This window comes from Tauraco erythrolophus, chromosome 8, assembly GCF_009769465.1.
Source record: "Tauraco erythrolophus isolate bTauEry1 chromosome 8, bTauEry1.pri, whole genome shotgun sequence".
Lineage (NCBI taxonomy): Eukaryota > Metazoa > Chordata > Aves > Musophagiformes > Musophagidae > Tauraco > Tauraco erythrolophus.
Window position 1 is genome coordinate 10,473,586 of NC_141472.1, and position 20,527 is coordinate 10,494,112.

The window sequence follows — 20,527 nt, forward strand, 5'->3', positions numbered from 1 at the left end:
AAGCCTCACCACTGTGGTCCCTGGGAAAACTGATGGAGGTGTATTGATAACATCACACGTTGCCTTCTGTCCTCTACCGGTGAAGGCCTTGAGATGGACCCAAGGGGATGTTTTCCTCAAAAATGTTTTGAAATTGCTTGCCGTGTGGTGCAATCTAGCCTGTTCCAAAGGCTAAATATTATTCTCTTCAGAACTACAGCTCTGAGCCCCGAGGACTAGTTATCTCTGGCAGGAAAGATTTAGTGCTGTCCAGAGGAGGGGACTATCTCCAGCATAGGTTAAATTTGAAACCCAGGGAAGTCAACACCCTTGTCTGCAATTGTGTAAGGTTTGTAACTGGCCCTTAAGTCAAAAATGTGAAGGGGCTGAGGGGAAAATAAAAATATGGGTATAAGAGGACTGCGAAAAAATGTTGATGGCTGAGTACTGAGAGAGAGAGAGAGAGACACCACTAAGGTAGGCACCAAGAAGAGGGCTTGTTAAAAGATCCAAAAGAAACATAATCTACAATTATATTGAAGTATATAATCACCCTTTGATACCTTTCAAGAGGTGCTGCTTTTTAGCAAGACACAGTACCTAGTGATATCCTTCTGCCGGTTACAGAATAATTAAACCGACCCAGACTGCAAGTATCAATCAGCTCTGACTGATGTTATCCGCACAAACAGCCTCTGCAGGGTCATCCTTTCATCTGGAGCCAGCACTGTGGTGCAGGCCTACTGCACATTCTGGTCCAACCTACCAAGGCCGGTGGGCACGCTGAGGCGTGTCGGTAGCCCCACGGACACCGACGGGCCAAGTCACCTGCCTGATGCCGTGCACCCACTGCATGCAACCCCGTTGACCCGGGTGCTACTGGCGGCTCTCGGCTGGAGCGCTCTGACTGTGAATATGCTGCTTTTGTTACTTAGTCAAGAAAGAAGAGACCCAAGCTTTCACAAAATTGTTGGAGGAGAAAGAGCTTTTGCTCCTAAAAGAGAAAGTGTGACCCCAGTGCCTGCTTTCTTACCCTGGACAAGTTACTTAACTTCTGGTCTGTTTCCCACTGTGTTAAATGGGAATAATACCACTTTCTACCAACAAAGAGTATGGAAATAAGTTTATTAAAGATCATGATATGCTTAGATATTACGGTGATACAGACCACAGAAATACCTAACGTAAATAGTTTCTCTCAGAAGCTTTTTCCTGAGGCTTAATATAGTCGAAGACAGTGTTGGCATGTTTAGGTATGAGCAGCAATTTCTTATCAGTCTTGCCTGAATTTAGATGATATTAAAATGAAAAAAAATTTACCTATGATAAGCGTTCTGATGATCCTAAACAGAAAAAAAGAGAGGTTTGCCCTCTGTAGAACTTTGCTCACCTTTATATCTACGAAGCTCATGTACTAAAAACCAAAGGGGAAAGTCAGAAAACATAGTCTGGATTTTTGTTCTACTGCATTGTCAGGTGTTGTAGGGAGGGTCTGAGCTGTGGTTTTTCTGATTCGTTAAATGACCAAGGAACTCTTTAGGCTTGTATTTTATAAGAGCCAACATAGAAAGGTGGACAGGGTGTGCAAGGGCCGTGTCCTCACACCGTTGGCATCTCCATTTGCCACGTGTGTGATCCTGACCCAACAGCACCAGGAGGCTCATGCCACTGTACAGCTCCTCCCCACTTTTCTGCAGCTGCATCCAGACCTGGGTTTTTCACTGAGTTTCATTTATATTTTAAATTTAGAAATCTTTTTTCCTGGGAAGATAGCTTTGACAGCCAATCTTGGCAGGGAATTTCCAGTGGTTAAGATATTAGAGAGGACACATGATCTGGATTTATCAAGTCATGCGGCTTTGCCGTGCCACAGTTTCACCATCTGTGAAAGGGGAACAGAATATTTGGCAGATACTTTGGGAGCTGTAACGAATGACTGCATGTAAAGTACAATGGGATCTACGGGCAGAAGACTTCTTATTACAGCAGAGCACTCCTCACCTATCAGGAACGTAACAATTGCTCCAGTTCAGGAGGGTGAAAACATATTTTTAATGGAAAAGAGCTAGAATGTTCTTATTCTATTATTCTGCAAATCGTTTTCCTTATAATTTAAAATGTATGCCCTATTTCTCTTTTACCTCCTTGTAATGTTTCTATTTATAACTGTCCAGCAGGTGTGGTTTGACCAGGAACTTCATACAGTTCCACATCACAAACTGAGTAAAACAACTACTAAAGTCTCTAAAGGAAGGCATTTGGAAGATTGATCACTCTGAAGAGAACTAACTGATTTAGAGAGGAATATCCACGTTAAGACACAATGCAGTCCTAAATTTCTGCCAGAAAATAATACGTCACTTCTTCATATCTTCGTGAAGAAACTCTGTATCCAGCATTCCATAATCAATGCGCACATTGTTGCTAAATGTCCGAGCATGCAGCAGTCTTGATTAAAAAAGACAGTTATTTCTCTCTCTCTCTCCCCTTCCGTTTTCTGCAACCACAGATAAAATTATTCATTACGTTTCCTCAAGGTGTGTTTTCTCTCCCTACACAAACACACACACCGGCATGTGCACCCACACCCAGCACTGACACACGCAGCGGTTTGTTTTCTCCATGCTGTGCAGATAAGTGCTTTGATAAATCTGGACATCTTAGGAAGAGTTATTTTCCCAATATTTCCTGCTGCTTTGTAGCTTGAGGACTAGTGGATGCTCATTTTCTAAGGCGACTCTTATTCCTTTTTTGTCCTTGCTGCACTTGTTGATCTGCACTTGCTTTCCTATCTCAACTGAAAAAAAAGTGTTACCAAAAATAATCTAGTTTCTGGATTCCTCTTCTAAAAATAAAAGGAGTACGATTCTCTTTTTCTCATGCATGTTATGTAGTTCTCGTATTAGCAGCTGCTGAGGTTTACCACCAAGACCCTGCAGGAGCACAGTAGGGCTCCAGGGAGGCTATCTGCTGAAGCCCACAACTTAGTACTCACACAGCCAAGAAATGTTAAGCTGCAAGTTCCTATTTGTATTAGCAAGATTAGCAACTTCCAGAGTTCAAGGAAATGTGCTAACATGGGTTATAAGGTCACTAACATTATCTGGAAGTCACTTCAGAGACTATCTCAATCTCCTAAGCAATATAAATTCTTTAGCTGGGAAGGCACTACACACAATTTGCAGAGTCAACAAACTGTGGTAACCACAACAGCTCCTGTTTTAATCATTTGGTCCTTTTCTGGTGTTCTCACTGCGCTCAAATCAGATAGCTGTGATTTCAAAAACATCTGTATTGCTTCCAAGTCCCACAAGAAAGAAATCATTCTGGAGACATTTGACTTTGCTTCCATAGCTGAATGACCAGATGGAAAGTATCATCAGTAGATTGGTCTGACTCTGTGCTTATCTCCTGTAACATCAGGAGAAAACTAAAAGCCCCAAACTGTCCCCTCAACGTAGACACCGCTCCTTTCTCTTTACACTTTGATTTCTTTGAGTCAAGAGTCTTGCAGGTGCTACAACCCCAGCAAATCATGCTATGACTTTATCCACACAGCTTCCCAGACTCATGCTCTACTAAGAGTTGATGACTAGTGGTTTAGCTGTTTTAGCAAATGGACACCGAAATCTCCGTGCTCGAGCTTCTGGATAACTTGCTCAGTGTCTTCCAAAGAAGCTCGGTGAGTGTTAAAGGCAGGATGGAAACAAACTCTCTGCAATTTCCAGAAAAGCAGCTCTGATGGGCTGGTTAGGAATATGCACAGCAGCTCACAGCCTTGATCTGATACACAAAGCGCCACCAATTTCCTAAGTGACACAAGGGATACGCACAACTCACCTGATGGACTATACTGTGAGGAGTAAATGAAAGCGGAAAGAGGAGATGGTGAGCCACGAGGGAGAGAGAGAATTAGGTGGCAACACTGGCTGAACACAAATCTCTCAATCTCTCTTCACTAACACGCTTCTGAAGGCAACAGGGCAGACTCAGGACAGTCTCAGTTCAGTTTTCGTGTGGCTTTGTAGGACTACTAACACTATTATAGTAATCCTTGTTCAACATATTTCAACTATACTAGAGAACACAACAAAGAAACAGCATAAAACATCATCACCACACACTCGAATATACAGAAATATGGCTACAATTATTTGTTAGGATTGTTTTTTGCATTATGTAGTCTTCCTTTGATTGATGTGATCAGACACGTGCTCATTGCAATCCCCAATTCTGACTTGACTCCTCACAGTGGGACATCTTTGCTATTGTTGAAAGAACTTCAAACAAAGCTTGCTCTAGCTCAATCTAACAGAATATCCACTTGTTTTTAGCTGTATACTCTAGGTAATAACAAAAATCATGTGGAGATGAGGGTTGATGGCCATTTTTTGTATTTTGGAATGAAAGACAACGTGCAAATTAAAACGTGGAGGAGAAGGAGAAGAATACTCTTCAGAGCAGCTGAGGTGATCTCACCACATGCTTTCAGTCCTAACAGGACTGCTCTGGGCAGGTGACAAGGTGAGTGGACGAAGTGAGAAAGCCCTGAGAAATCAGGGCAGAGAAGCTAGCAGAATTTACTAAATGTGTTAGAACAAACACTACCTGCACCTCCATCAAATGGCTAAAAACACCTCACGAACGCGACCAATAAAAGTCCAGATGCTGCAAGCGACTTCACTCTAATCAATAAGTCTTTTTTCCTGAAAGCATTAGCTCAGTCAAAACCTGCAAAGTGAGAAAAATGAAGGGTGCGAAGCAGGGGGTCGACTCACGAACAACTCTGCTCTCGAAGGCTGGCAGAGGTTCAGAACGGCATTAAGGTCAAAATGAAAAGAAAATGGCCTACCGTATCCGTAATAAATCCAAACTCTGACATGCCTTGCTCTGCTTTACTCCTGCCGTCTGGCTCCATCTCAATAAATACAAATTTGCTCTCTCTCACACACAAAAACACGCTGGGGAAATTACTTATTGCACAAGAAAACAGTGTCCCTACCCAGCTCAGGACCTGACTCAGAACTTCTTAAAGAGACTTGAAATATTCTCCTTCAGGCTAACAGGCCTTAGATCACTTTCTCCATAACACCAAGTGTCAGTCCTTGAAATAACCTCTCCACTGTTGATGGGCAGGTTATTTAAACAGTGCTAGGGGTTGTGCCATACCTGAGCTGGTGGCCCAGGAAACCAGACCATCATTTCCAGTGTTCATATCGCTTCAGATCCCATCCTGGGTACCTCCACATTGCCATTCTCAGCCAAATGCTGGAAAAGGTTAACGGGATGACTTCAGCGTGATGCAAATACCTAACAGGGTTTTCAGAGAGGAACTAGATGTATTCAGTCAGCTCAGATTGCTGATAAAATGTGCTCTTATCTTCTTGCTAAAGACCATGTAGATAGAGCCTGGCACTGCTTTGATGCCAGTCAGACTCAATTTGCAGTGTTTTCCAGCTCTCATATTTTTACTGTGACTCTCAGGTTATATTTTCTCTTAAAATCACAGCCGGCGGGTTATCTCAATGTATAAGGATCTCAGTTTCTATGCATGCTTGTTTTGAAAGGTACGTCTAAGCTTTAGGGCTGTGGAGAAAAAGCTTGCGAGTATAATAAATACCAGAAACTATCAATTCTGTAATTTTAAAAAACTAATTATTTTTGTAGGGCTGATTCATGGTTTTTTAGTCCTGTGAGATGCCGAGTTTACATTGGACAGGAAAGAAGTGCTTCTGAAACAGCTCGCTCTCACACAAGGCTCTGTGCTGAGCTCGCCCGTACTTTGTGCTGAAGGCTTCAATTCTGCCCTGGACATGGTCTAATTAATGCAAGAAAAGAGCAAAGTGCCCTGAGTTCAGTAAATACCTAGTATGAAAACTGTTCCACATTATTACCAAGTGCTGCTGCTCTCTCTAGTTCCGTCTTTATTTTCTACCTCCTGTCTTGCTTCCTGTCATGCCTGCCTTCCCATTCTCTTTTGGCTTCTTTCCTTTCCCCAGCGCCCCCAGTTTTTCAGTTGCTGTTACCCTGAGGCAGGGCCCAGCACAGATGAGCTCTGGCAGCCCTGCAGATGAGGTGCTACTGCTGTGAGGAGAGGCATGGGCCCATGCACTTTGCACAGCTCAACGTCTTAGAAACCTTAGAATCCTTCTCCAGCTGCCATCCAGTCCAGGGGCTTGGAGGCCTCTCCTGGTGAGATGGGTGGCCTTCACACCCTCTGAACGTCATTTATGGTGGCTAAAAGTGGATGGGATGGGAATGGTTTCATAGGAACAGCACTGCTTCCCTGCATCTATTTGACTGCCGTTCTCTCCTTTCAGTGGGTGCAACTGGAGGTCTCCAAGAGCATCTGGGTTTGAAGGCAGGACATGACTCCCTACAGACCTCTGTAGGGACTTGCCTGTATTTGTACAGCCGTGGCCAGGAGGGAAAGGATTCAGTTCTTACTCAAAGTTTATTTATTCTAAATAAACACCATTTGCTTTTTTCTGTCTCATGCGTATCCCTGCTGCTCCCACAGTGCATTTGATAAAAAATTAAATACGATTAGTCGAGGCCAGTTTCTCCCAGCAAATATCTCTAATGGCATTTCAAAAGGAATGGCTCATTGAATAAAACCCTATTGTAAGCTTTCTGAATGCTGACATGAAACAGCTGTGATTATTGCACCCTTGTGCGGTCCCCCTACAAAATTTGATGTTTGCCTGGTGCGTGTGGGATGCCAACATCGCAGATTTATGAGGGTGTACGATGACCAGCGCTGACAGTATTTGCCAGCTTGAGGAAGAGGAGGCTCATTTCATTTTGCCAAGAGCTTTCCCTCATAAACAGCTTTGAGTAAAACGCCAAATAGCACGTGGGGACTATTCATCTCTGCCTTGCATTAATTTAATTTTAAAGAGAAATCACTTCCTTGCAGGAGAATTTTCAAGGAATAGATACAGCTTGTTATAAAAACATGCCCGTGATGCTGCCAAAGCTTTTGTGGCATCAGTCCCTGCTCTCATGTATTTCAATATGCCCAACAGCACAAACAAAACAACCAAGTGGGCATGCCCACAGCTGGATGGATGCAATGCGACAGGTCACCAATCAAGGCCGTTATTAAAGGGCCTGGAAGGAGATTACTGTAGTCCTCATTGCAAGAACCAGAAGATTTTTCAGGATCAAGGAGAAACAGAAAAAGATGATTTCAGATTACTCCCTCAGGTTGGCTTGCCTGGCCACACAGATCATTGAACCCCAACACCGTCATGGGAGATGGGAAGCTGCAGTCCAGGAAAGTTCCCAATGTCGTAATGCTTTTCTTATTGTCAGAAAATCGGCCCTCAAAGGTTACTCAAGAGGAGAGCCAAGTGTGTGCTGCTTGTGGCCAGCTGGCCCCACGGGCCAGAAGGGAGAGGAGCAGGCCAGCCTCGAAACCCTCTCCACCCTTTCTGCGGACTGTCAAACAGCCTCTCCCTGTGGACCTGCAAAGAGTCCCAGCATCTCTGGGCCCTGCTGAAAAGCAGACACTAATTCTGGCCCCTCCTCTTCATCTTGCGTGTCTGAGCAGAACCTGCATCCCATACTGCCTGAAACAGGAGCTTGCTGCTGGATATCTTACACCTCATGCACTTAAACGCATGATGCAAAGATAAGTTGATAGCCAGAACATATAGACTACATACATGCTCTAACATTGCACTTACAGCCAATACTATCAAACAAATACTGCATTAGATGGAGGTTCAGTTGGAGAAATATGAGTCAGCAGTGCCTTCCTCTGTGGGGGAAGATGCTACAGTTGGACGTAAACCACAGAAATTACCCATCTGTGCTTTTCCTGATCTCTGTCAAGAATTCACCTCCCAATTGAGGTCCTAAGTGCTTTTATTCATTCTAGGCAGAGAGGAACCTGGATCACTGAATTTAGAGAAATTCAGTGAAAAAATAAGGAAGCATCCAACCCATGGTTTCACAAAGTTTACAGTAAGGAAGTCTCAAATGGGTGATGTGACTTTCCAGGGCTTTCCACACTGAAAGGGTGCTTTTACCAGCTTCCTACCTGGTGGAAAGATTAACAGAAGACTTGAATGGGAACCGTTACAGCCACTCATCTTTCAAGAAACAGAATGAAAGGAACAGAGATAAAACCTAAAAGAGCTGTCTAGCATCCACTTGGTGACTACTTCAGTTTTAAGGTCTTTGTCACTTTGCTATTGATTTAAGTCTGTGTATCCTTTTGAATATTAGTATGGCTAGCAAGATAGCAACATCATACATAAAAATGTTCTTTATTCCAGAACAGATGAAACTCCCAGTGGTAAAAGAAGATTTAGGTATCTCTGAAGATTTCTTATCACTGTGCAACATAACTCTCTAATGGTTCGGTGCCTTGGAGGGTCATCTGAGATCACTTATCACATAAATCAAATAGGTGGCAGGCTATAAGAGTGGAAGCCTATAGCAATTTCATGTCTTTGCTCGCAGACATCAAATCTATCTTTTAGGCAGACTATAGAGGAGATAATATGCCACTCCATTTAAGCCACTGAAGAAACCCAAATCTGGGTATTAACCAATTTTAGGAAGCTGCTCCTCATCTTGACTGCGCCACAATTATCTTGGGAAATGACTGGTTTTAAATCCTAAAACGCGGACCGCAGACACTGGTCCCGGTTCTAATTTACACTAAGGTTTCAGTAAATCACTCCAGCAATGGAAGGGAGCGTCAGAGCGAGTGAAAGTCCAATTTACTTTATGTCCCATTTACATAATCAGAGTAGTGTAAAGTGGCTCTACTGTAAAAATGACTTGGGTCTACCCTTCACTGAATTCAACAGGAGGAGCACATTTTTCTTCTCCCATTCCGCTTTTCTTCCATGCTATACTCCTTTCTGTTTATTTCTGTGGTGCTAATGCAGGTTACACACATGTAACCCAGAGCAGGCGCAGCCCCGGAACTCAGAAGTTGAGAAGACACATGCCAACCTCATGCTCTGTGATGGAGTCTCAGAAGGAGGCAGCTCAGCCAGGTGCCAAAAGCGGCAGTCAAAAACCACGTGGCTGACAGCCATGATAGACGGCTCCTTATCTGCCTCTTCCTCCCCCAGCTCGGTGGTCAGCCTGTGTGCAAAGGGCCATCTTCAATCCCCCTTCACAGAAGAATCTAATATTTCCACAGTAGCACTCCCTGATCTGCAGTTGTCACCGCTGAGCTGATCTTCTAAACTTGCACAACCAGGGCTCATCCCTGTGTTTGCTTCTTTCTCTGTAAGTGAGAACTTCCATTTAAAGAAAAAAGAAAATCTGGCTCAGAGCTAGTGGTAAAAATATTCCCCCTGACATGTCTAAAGGTATTTCTGCCTTCCCAAGCTGATAGCCTAGCAGAAAGGCAAGGGAGTTCACGAGTAGCACAGTCACTCCTGGAAGGGTGGCAAAATTTAGGAGAAGGAGCCTCCACGGGCCAGGTCTGTGGATAAACTCGGGATCTATTTTTGTGCTGTCACCCAGAATTTACGTGCCTGTAGGGAAAAACCTCGCAGACCTCCACTAACAGAACAAACAGGTTGAGTGCGACACGTCAAACTCAGCCTCGATACGAGCAGCGGAGAAGCGTGGATTGGAATCCATTTACACCAGAACGATGTTGCCCCTCTGAGTATAATTTTACAGATGTGTTTATGATATAGGGGGAGCCATATGGCACGAAAGGTTTAAACATTTAATCTCACTTAGCTTCAATATACTGCATATACAGAAAATTGGAAGCCCAGCAGGAAAATGCCAGATTTCATTCTCACTTAGTCGTGATTAACCTTTATGAGCTCGCTCAGAGTTTTGTCACCTGCGAAGTCATTCGGGGCAGGCAGCCTGTGAAAGCCCCGACTTTCTGCTTCGGCAAAGGCGCCGCAGCGCCTGAGCTCCAGCTCTCTGAGGGCTGTGCTGTCCGAAACGTGGGCCTCTCCCGGCTGAACGGCAGCGCACCCCGCTCTGTTCCTTCCTCCCGGTATGGAAAATGTAAAAGGGATTATGGGGAGTGAAGGACCTGGAGGGACTCTCCCCCTTCTCTGCCTGCAACTGTGCTTCCTTGCGTCGCTCAGGTGGGTCCGGTTTAGAGCAGCCTTACACCGGCAGACGGACGCAAAGCAAGTAGCTGATACATACCACGCTTTGCAAATATGCTCTTTCTCATTAATATTGATTCCCAGACACAAACACTTTAGCTATATTCACTGATTGCATTACCATTGCAGAAGTGTAATTAACAAATTAAAAGGGAGGATTGTGATTCAGTTTAATTTCGGGAAAATCTTTAAATAAAAAAAAAAAAAAAAGAGTCTGATGTTTGAGGATCATTCCCCTCTGCTATTCATTTTAATGCCTTGGACGTGCTGTAAGAGAAATGCTTTCATCAAAATAAACGTGTCCCGAGTTTGCTGCAGTACTGGCGTACACGGGTACTTGAAGAAGCATCAACGAAACAAAAAACAAACAAATGAAAGAAATCCTGACAGATGCTAAACCAGATACTAGATTGCAAATGAAGGTGTACCATCATGGAGAGAGGAAGCGGGAAAACGCCATTTGGAAGCTGCTTAGACTGATCTGAGTCTGCCAGTTTGTGCACAAAAACTTATGAAGAGCAACACGGAACTCGCACACCATCAGCCCAAGTGAAAGCCAATGCCACAAATATTTGTGCAGGGAGGGAAGAAAGAAAATCTTCCATAGTTGCTGCTCTTCCAGATGTTTGTATTAAGTGAATCAATGTTTGCAAGAGCAGTCAAAACTCCCGAGCCAAAGTTTGACTGCTTTTCTCTCCAAAAACCAACTAAGCGCACCTGGAAGAATGGCTGCAAAATGATATCTACGTCCCTTTCCATCTCCTATGAAAAACACCTTTCAGGTGATCTAATATTATGAGAAACCATAATCATTAAGGATTGATCATGCTAATATAATTTTCTGGATGGCTTATTAACCTACTAAGACATGTTTTTCTCTACTTCCCTTCATTAGCGACAGCAATAATTAGGTAAGGACAGAGTAGCAAAATTGATCATATGCTGCTGCCGAAGGGGACAGAGAATGTATCATGGACATTTAGCATAATGTTCTCCAAACTTGAGATGCATTAATTATATTTAGTAACACAGCTATTTTCTGCCTTTGATAGAAGGAATCCATTAATGTAGATATTGTATAACAGAAGCTTCTTTTTCTCCTGTTCCAAAATGGAATTTTCTTTTTTCTTTAAAGTTCATAACACAAAACAAGATGAGACAAGAAAACACCACAGTCTCAAGTATCTACCTATACCACGTCCCCTTCTTATTTCAGTCTCAAACACCAGCCTCCTCACGAAAGTAGCACTTTAAAAGCAGAACGGCCGCAGAGCTCTGGCTAGGAAGCAAAGAAGTGAGTTATACTGTCACCTCCCGGACAATAATCCCCAGGGACACTACCCTCGTTTTTTTGAGTCAGCTTCAGACAGTCTTCCCCACTGCCTGCCACCCCTGGTCACCAGAACAAAGCATCTGTGGCTTACACTTAGGCAGCACTACTCAGAATATGCATATAGTTACATATACAAACTTTATCAGTTTGCAGAGGTGACTGAACAGCAGCTGCACTCTGAGCCCACAGTAAGGTCCTGCTTCTCCATCTGTAACATCCAGAGCCGAGGCACCACCAGCGTGGGGGCTGGGGGATGAAGGAGCAGCCACACGAAGCATGGGTGCCTGCATGCTGCCCATCACCCTCCCAACCTGCGACCCCAGTGCCACGGCCTCGAACCCCGCAGCAGCCGCCCCGACCCTTGAAAGAGAAACTGCCAGTTAAGGGATCACCCCGGGCACAGCTGTGATGTGTGGAGACAGGGACCAGTGCCAAATCCATGATGGGGGCTGCCGGCTCAACCTCGCAGCTCCACGAAACCCACAGCATTCCCCTTCCCACACTGCCCTGCTAGCGCGGGACGCGCTGCAAGCGTGAGAGCGACACAGGGACCACAGCGATGACGAATTTTTACATATTTTTTTAAAATGCCAGCGACTGGCTCCCCCCGAGCTCTGCCCCCATGTGAGCAGAAGGCAGCTTTCTGTAGATAAAAGCATTACAGGGAGCTGAAAAGAGTTGACATTACAAACTTGGCACTCCGATGGCGTGCTGCACAAACAGGGAAAGGGAGGATCTGCCAAAGCCGGAGCCAGAGATAATATGAAAAACATAAACCCAACATATTGACCTTATTTAAGTCCAAACAGCATAACACTAGGATACTTAACGCAAAAACGTTGAAAACATTCTTTATTCCACACACACATGAATGTTTTCTTTAAATATGCAATTCACTTGATATCTGCAATCCCCCCTCTTCAGATGCAAAATCCAAAATAATGATTATATCAGTCATTGCTTAATACATTCAACTGTGGCTCTGATTTTCATGCATGAATGGTCATTTACATATCATTACCCATCATGCCATCCACTTGGATTTTTCTTTCTAAATAGAGTAATACATTTAAAGTTGTCATTTTAAAACAAAAATGCTCAAAAAGGGGACTTCCATTTCTCGTTATCTTATCTGTGCTCTTAGCGGCTAATAGACCAGAATATTAAAATGGAAAATTCTCAGTGTGTGTGACAACTGCCACAGTGAGAAGATCTTAGAGAAGAGGCAATTATCAAAGGATTTTTCTCAACTTCAGAATAACAGATAAATACGAACAGAAAAGCTGAAGCAAACCAACCAGAAGCAAAACAGTAATTATAGTAGGTTCTTCTATTTTCCTAACGCAAGCCCTTGTGAGGGCAAAGCCAGTTCCGTGTTAGGGAAATCACTGCGGACATGAAGTGCAGTTAGAAGCTTTGCATGAATAAATTACAATTTTTCAATTAATATTGCCCATGCCCACAATAGAGGAATGACTTTTTTTTTATTTTCCTCCTCCTGCTACTTTTAAAGTAATTTTCTGCTATGTTTAATTAGGAAATTTCTCTACAGAAGGGAATGTGATAGAAGATTAATTCTCTATTTCCTCACCCACTGTGTCAGTAGACTCAAGTGGACACTATAAACCCCAGTTAAATACGACGAGGATGATCAAGCATGGAGCTCCTTTCAAGAGGTCGTGTCCGCAGACTGTAGATCTCATTTCAAAACAATAGAAACGAGTCAGAAAACGGTATCTCTCCGTGGCGCAGTGCCACAGAGGAACGATTACAAGTGCTTCACGGTGCGAGGGTTCACCATGCCAGCTGAGAGGGTTCGCTATCACGGCTAATGATACCCAACGCTGCCGAGTGAGAAATAGCGTTTCCACAGCCACTGATGTTTTGGGTCTTTTTCTCCTGTTCACCACTAATAATTATTCTTCTAGTAGTAGCATCCTATTTTACATCCTTTATGGCAAGTATGAAACAGCAATTAAACAATAAATACTGAAATGTGCGCTGGTGGGCAATAGAGTAAAGGGTTGGGTTTTTTTTAAGGGAATAGACAAAGGGTGCAAACTGTATTTGTTTTTAATGAACAATGAAGGGAACAAGCTGTTTACCCTCAGGACATAAAATCCTATGAATGGTCTATTGCTGCCAATGCTGAGTAAATACCGCGTTAATGCTTTTTCAAATTGAAATCAAAGACAGAGTAAGAACAATTATTTAGAGGAAACTCATAGACCTACAAGATACAGGAACATGCAAGATGCTATCCTTTGACAGAGAGGGTAAGCAATTTTCTCAGAAGTTGTATTAATGGAGTGGCTGAATTTGGAAACAGAAAAAGCATGAACAATTCAGAGGAGGAAACGCAGACAAGTAGCCTAGTAAAGACCGAGAGCCTTGCTCATTGATTAACTAGGACCAGCTTGTTTTAATACAATAGAAGTTGTCGGTACATACCTCCTGGGGACAGGAAAGGTCAAAACAGGACAACTGGCAGAAAAAAATGTGTAATGCAATAGGAACTTCACTCCCAGTTTTATCCTCAGCTTAAAAATATAAATTGACATTTTGGTTAGTCCGATGCCTAGTTATCCCCCTACCTGTTTTGATACGTTTATAAGACATTCTTATCCGACTCTGCTTGATGCTGCTCTGGTTTCACACAGAGAAATGCTCCAGCAGAGCAATTAAGAAGGGGCAGCCACCTTCACAGAGTCCAAGGGAGAGCTGCAAGGATGACATGATTCAGAAGACACAACTTCCGTGGTGAGCTTAGGGGAATGGAAATTTTTTACTTTGGAAAAGAGGAGACTGAAAAGAGACTAATCGTCTGATATAAAAAGGAATGTTAAAAAGGATGCTATAAAAAGAAGGATAATCAATTGTTCTCCACATCCACTATTTCTGAGACAAGAAATAATTGATATCATCTACAGCAAAGGAGATTTAAGTCAGATATTAGGAATTATTTTTTTTTTCACCTTCTAAGAATTACCATGTGCTGGAACAGTCTGCACCAGAATGAAGCTGGTGTGCTCAGAAAGGGCTTCTGAGACTGGTCCATGCAAATCTCAGCAAGGGACAGTCTATCTATCAGGCTTGACAAGGATGGACGAGATGATCAGTTGAAGCTAGTTCCAGAACAATATGTCTATGACTATAACATCCCTTTTCTGCAGGTTAGGCAATGGCTGAGGTCCATAATATGCATGACTCAGTCTTTACTTGTACAAATTTCCATCAAAATCATGGGGCATTTGTTGGTAACATCATTAAAATGTCTTTGTGTGAGCTGGGTGTGTGATGTCTGCCCACGTATGGGGCAGTATATATTCTTGCATAATCTCTAAAAGTTCCTGACTCCTGCAAATTCAGAGGATTTGGTTACACCTAGGGCCTTTTGGACAAGACTTCAGCTCTTCTTCTGATCCTGGAGAGGTTGGGGAGCCAACCACACTTTCTTCCTCCCTCAGTTTATTTTTTCTTTTTAGACATGGTGGTTTGTAAACATCTGTTTCAGTTGACCAAGTTTTTGTTCCATTACAATAAAATACCTTTTAGAGAAAAGGTCTAGATCTTTTTAAAGGGAAAAAACATTTTAACAAGTTTTGTTAAATGGGTTGCAAAATCTACGTTAATACAGAAACACAGGTGTTGCATTGCATTTCCCAGTGTGGTCAGCAACGTGTTTCCAGTGTTATCGCTCGGCTCATCTTTACATAGATAGAACCCAGAGGTCAGGGCGGGGGTCCTGCCCAGCAGCCTGCCACCCTCACGCCATGATGCTACCCATCATGGACCACGCAGTGGCTGTGCCCATAACGCAACGGGCAGAAGGTGGCAGGGGAGTGAAGCTCCTCGCGCCAGCTCCAAGGCTGCGGACAGCAAAGCTGGGCATCTCGGGGAGCCCTAATTTCGACCAGAGCAGACTGTGACTGCCCAAATGTGTGTCAGAAGCCTCAGCGGCCCATGCGACAGATGAGAGTCACGCGGTGGAGAGGGCTTGTAGCCACCTTTGTTCTGCGTCCCCTGGAGCTGCGTTTTCTGTGCCACGGCTGCTGGAGGCACAGCGCAAAATCTGTCCCCTCTGTTCCTGTTTCCAAGGAGTTAGCAGCCCTTTTACAGCCTTCAGAGGTTCCCAGCCTCTGGCATTTGCAACTAGCGCCCAGGCTACGTAGCTGCCCAGGTGCACACGGGCACACTTTTTTCCCCTTATTTTTCCTTTGTGAGAAGTCAGGCCTGGGGCAGAATTGCAGTCTATTTGCACAGCGATAACATAGCCTTTCAGAAAGGAAATATAAAATGATGAATCAGAGGTCCAGACATACCCATCTGTCACATCCAATAAGCATGTGTGTGCCATGTAAATGCCTGGTCACTCTTGTAATTAGCTGTTAAAACTGAATGGGCAATTTTCAGTCAGAAGTGCATGCATGAACGTTTTAATGATGAACAGAACGATTAAGAATATTACATGCACAGTTCCTGATCACCTTGAGGTTTTCTCCCTACTTAGTGTTGGAGGAACTCAACCTCTTTCACCCTATTAGAGCATGAGGGCACAGCTGGAGTCAGGAAATGGTGAGCTGAATACATCGCAGCAAAGCAGGCTCTTTTTAAAATGCAACTTTCCCTTCCAAAAACTCTTAGATAATGATGAAAAAATGTCTGCAGTGAATTCCGACAAAAAAAAAAAAAGAAAGAAAGGCCAGAATAATAAATGCGTCCCATGTGACAGCCAGGAAAAATGAAGGGTCTGATTCAGGTCCTGTTCTAATCAACGGGACTCTCTCCATTACCTCTGCTAACAATCACATTAAACCCTTTATGTTTGGTTGAGTGGATACAGCACAGAGATAAGAAGCAAGAAAGTCTAGTCCCTGAAATGGCAGCTAAGCATCAGGTAAGCCACCTGAACTCACCCGATGCAGTAAATCTGCATGCATGAATACATACAGAACACATACAGATGGTACGGATGCTATTTCAGCAGAGAGCAAACCCCTTGTGTCTTCCCCCCAAACACGGGACTGCCAGATCTGGACCAAAAAAACCCAAAATCACACAGAAGGCAGTCAGACCCAAGCAATGCAAACGTAGCTAAGCAGTGCATCTCCATGTCTACAGACACAGAAAAAAACGATGTGGCCCAATGTGGTGGGGGCAATGTCTTAACATTATCAAATATTAAGGATTTGCAAAAGAAGATGCAATGTTGCTCTCGCTCAAAACACTGTGTAAATTTGGCTTCAGGAGAGCTCCCGGGATAAACTCCATCCGGCATGTGCCAGTCTAAAAGGCAAGAAATGCTGTGGCCTCAGACGTATGGCACGGCGAGGGGGGAGCTCGCTCTCAGGTGGGGGTCCACTTGACTTCAACAGAGCAGAGCCGAATCCTAACGGGTTGGGATCAAGTCCTGGGTGTTCACTATTAAAATTACTTAGGAAAAGTTAATTAGTGTATGGTGGATGTGGGTACGTTTCTTTGCAGAAGCCTGTTCAGAGTGGAAGAAGTGTGAACAGCACCTGATCTAACCACTGCTTTCATGTACCGTATTTTACACTGGGTTGCTATAAACTATCCCCGTAGTATTTTGTTGTAATTACAGGCAGTAAAAGGAACAACCAAGTAATTACCTCAGACTCTGCAATAATATTTCCACATTAAAATGTAAGTGCAAGGTGCGTAGCTCGTGTCTGTGTTTTAACCATAGGAAGAACAGAAGACTACTCATTTGAGGGGAAAACCATGCATTAAAAGCTCTCTGCCAGCTACCAGCGGTCCGGGGCTGTCACAGCCTAGGCTGGGCGCCTGCCTCTGCTCATAAACCTCTTGACAGCAATGCCTGGCTTTAAAACCAACTGCGTGTGTCTCCAAATGGTGTTCATCCTCCCTGGGAACTTGGTGCCCCCGAAGCCCGCGCACACAGGCGAGCTTAAAAGAGACTGGGAAGAACAGGGGCTGCCACCCCCTTGCACTGCCTCGCAATTCCGGGCAGCAATTGCCAACATTCTAGGGGAAGGCTGTATTGGATTAGCTGTATTTCACCTCCAGAGGGTCGTCTTCCACTTTGAAGGATTTTCTGTCTTTCATGAGCTTTTGCACTTCATTTAAGCCCTAAATAAAGCAGAAATAGCCCAGGGGAGTAAAGTTTACTCTCTACCTGTCAGAATAATTTCCTACCTGAATTAACTTGTGAATACACTTCAAAAAAAACAGATGCATCTTCTCCGTAGCATGATTATTTGCCCGCTTTATTTTTAAAACTTTTTTAATGTCGCTTTTCCATTTCAGGTGGGAGTAGAATCACATTAATGGACTGATGAGGTGAAGGGTAAATGCAGGCTTGGACTTCCTGCGGTGTATGTGATCTGGTCTATACACCCCCTCCCAGGCAGGACTGTTTGCTTAATAGTACTTGCATGGGCTTCTGTGCCTGCCCAGTTTCTTAGCACTTGCATGCTTTGGAGGTATACCTGCAACGAGTTCTTGCTGCGGGAGCCTTGTCTGGCTGAGTGGGAGGAGGAACTTTCAAGATATCCCACCACAAACTTCAGAAAGACAAACTTTAAAGAGTAAAAATGGAAGAAAAATAAAAAGAAGGAGAAAAGGAATAAGACATGTTCCATAATTACCACCATTTGAGATGCAGAGAGCAAAAAACGACAAGGAGATATCGCTGAAGGGATACGGTTCAGTCGAGCTTTGTTTGCAGAGGCAGGGACCAGGTCAGTCCCTTTCGGAGGGGTGGGCCAGCCCCTGTCCGCACTCCCGCCGAGTTGCAGTCCTCCAGACACAGGTGATTAATCAAACCGATCCGATCCACCATCTGATACTTCTTTCAGCTTAACAGAACTTGGCGTCTGTGTCACATCTCTCATTCCGGGATTTCAAATAAAACCCTCTGGGTGCTGTCTCTCCCTGCCTCCGTTTCACAGCGGAAGCAGCCCAAGCTCCTGCCGCCTGGCACCAGTTCAGGCTCTCTGAGCTCCGGGCAGCATCACCTTTCTGATCACGTTGGACAAACTAAACAGAAGCAATTACCAGTTTTTATTTACTTTTTCAAGTTTCTTTTCATTCTGAACGCCCATGGGGGACACGTTCAAGGAGGATGTCACAGGTATTTGCATCGCTGCCTGAGATCTGGACAAGCCACAAAATCCCAGCCGCTCAAACTGGAGCTGATGGCCTGTTTCTAAGATAACCGTGGATGTATGAAGTTTGCAGATGGCCTTGCTTTTTGGTGGAGCAGAATTCTTCTTCTGCCTTCCAATGTTTTGGTGAGAGCATCAATAACATGCCACAGACAGCTACAGAAGTTTGGAGAGGGCTGGAGAGCAGCAGGAGGCCATCTGAGAGGATTCCAGCTGTACCACACAACCAGCATCTACCAGGTGCTCTGCCTAGCTCCGTGTTACTGAGTTATTAATGAAAACAGAAATCATTTCTTCCAGCCTTACTATCCCAGGCAGTTTAATCAAAGAGCTAACAAAGCAAGCGGCGAAAACACAGCCACGCGTTGCACTAGTTCCAAGAAAGATCCTTTAGAGAAACAGAAACCTCCAGCACCCTGACAGCTGGTGGTTGAACTGGATACAAAACAGGTGACCTGACTCTGCCAGCGTCATAGGCGGGCTCCAGGTCCTGACCCCACAAGGAGCTTCAAGTCCCCACTAGCACATCCAAAACCCCATAGCAGAGCACAAAACGCCGTTCTCTCTTCTCTTGAAGAACCTAGTATTTATCGCTCTTAAATCAGCCACAGCCTATTTTTGTCACATCCCACCTTCTTGCCTGGATCTGGGTTCACTCTCTTCACTGCTTCCCATCCTGGGGTGTGCGCTGACAGGGGCACAACGCCTGCTCCTGTAGGGTTTGGGTCCACATGTAGCAAGAGAAGGCAGGGGATGATTCTTCTCAACGACCTCTTCTTGACTTGCCAATTCCCATGGCAATATTTCTTTCTTTGTGCATATTTCTAAAATCTCCTATTTTATGAGGAGCATCTCCCCAGTATCTGAGCAGCTTCGTGGTCTTACACTGTGCCCGTCTGCTTCATTAATGTTGTTGTTTTCCTGACAATATTTCTGTGCTAAAATGAAATCCACACACTTTGCATTTCCTGAACAGTAAAAGACTTTTCAGGGGATAAAATATAATTGCTCAGTGCATCAAGTATGATTGATCTCTCTGCATTTCCTGGTAATTACCCTCAAGAACAGTGCGCATTAGACACTCTCTGCTATCGGAAGTTGTGTCTAGGGTCTTGTAGTCAGGTTTACTCAAATACCCTCTGCAGTATGTGACCGGTAAGGCATATATGCGTATCCTACTTAAGTGCATTCCATTTTGCTTCTGGATTTGCATCTGATCAAATCAGAAACATTCATAAAACTATTCTACCACACTACCATTATTTAGAACGAGTAAAAAAAAATATTGAAAAATCCAGCATTATGTTTTCTATAGGCTTCTACATTTTTTCCCTTACTCATTTTATTTTGCCCTTTACAAAATCTATTTACACACAAAAGTCTGCAGTTAGACTTGATTCTGGATATTAACCTTTACAGAGCATCTATTTTCCCTCTGGAAGCATAAGGTTTTTTAAGGGTACTTTTTATTACAATGTAAATAGATGAATAGAAGTTATGCAGTGTCAGAAAGCTTCACCTCAGCCTTGGGTCAGGCGTGCCTGTGGGATAGGTACTTCTCTTTTCCCCATTTTGTACAGCACCATGTGTACCTACTGATTGCCACTCTCTGACAGGTCCAGAATAGTTATTCTTGCTCTGAACTGATCCCTATTCAAATCCAGGATCTCATGCTGAAATATATTACTACTTACCCAGTAGTACTATCACTTTAACTTTTGCTTTGAATCACACTATTTCCGATCCTTCTAAAAGAGGCAAACCTAAGCATCTGAGTAAATGCTGTCCCGAATCACTTCTGCTCTTTCACCATTGCCAAGGTAAAACAACGCACCTGCTTCATGCTTGCTCCTCTAATATTTGGTTCAGAAACCTATCAAAGCCGACAAGGACATGAAACAGTTGAAAAACATTATAATCAGCTGCAAAAATCCTTGCCAGGCCATAAACACCATGTC

The 20,527-nt window shown here is 43.9% G+C and overlaps 1 protein-coding gene across 1 annotated transcript in view; it reads right to left on the reverse strand.

Annotated features, from left to right (window-relative positions):
• Nucleotides 1-20,527, reverse strand: part of TMEFF2 (transmembrane protein with EGF like and two follistatin like domains 2) — a 134,132-nt gene that overhangs the window by 56,780 nt on the left and 56,825 nt on the right. The window lies entirely within an intron of this gene.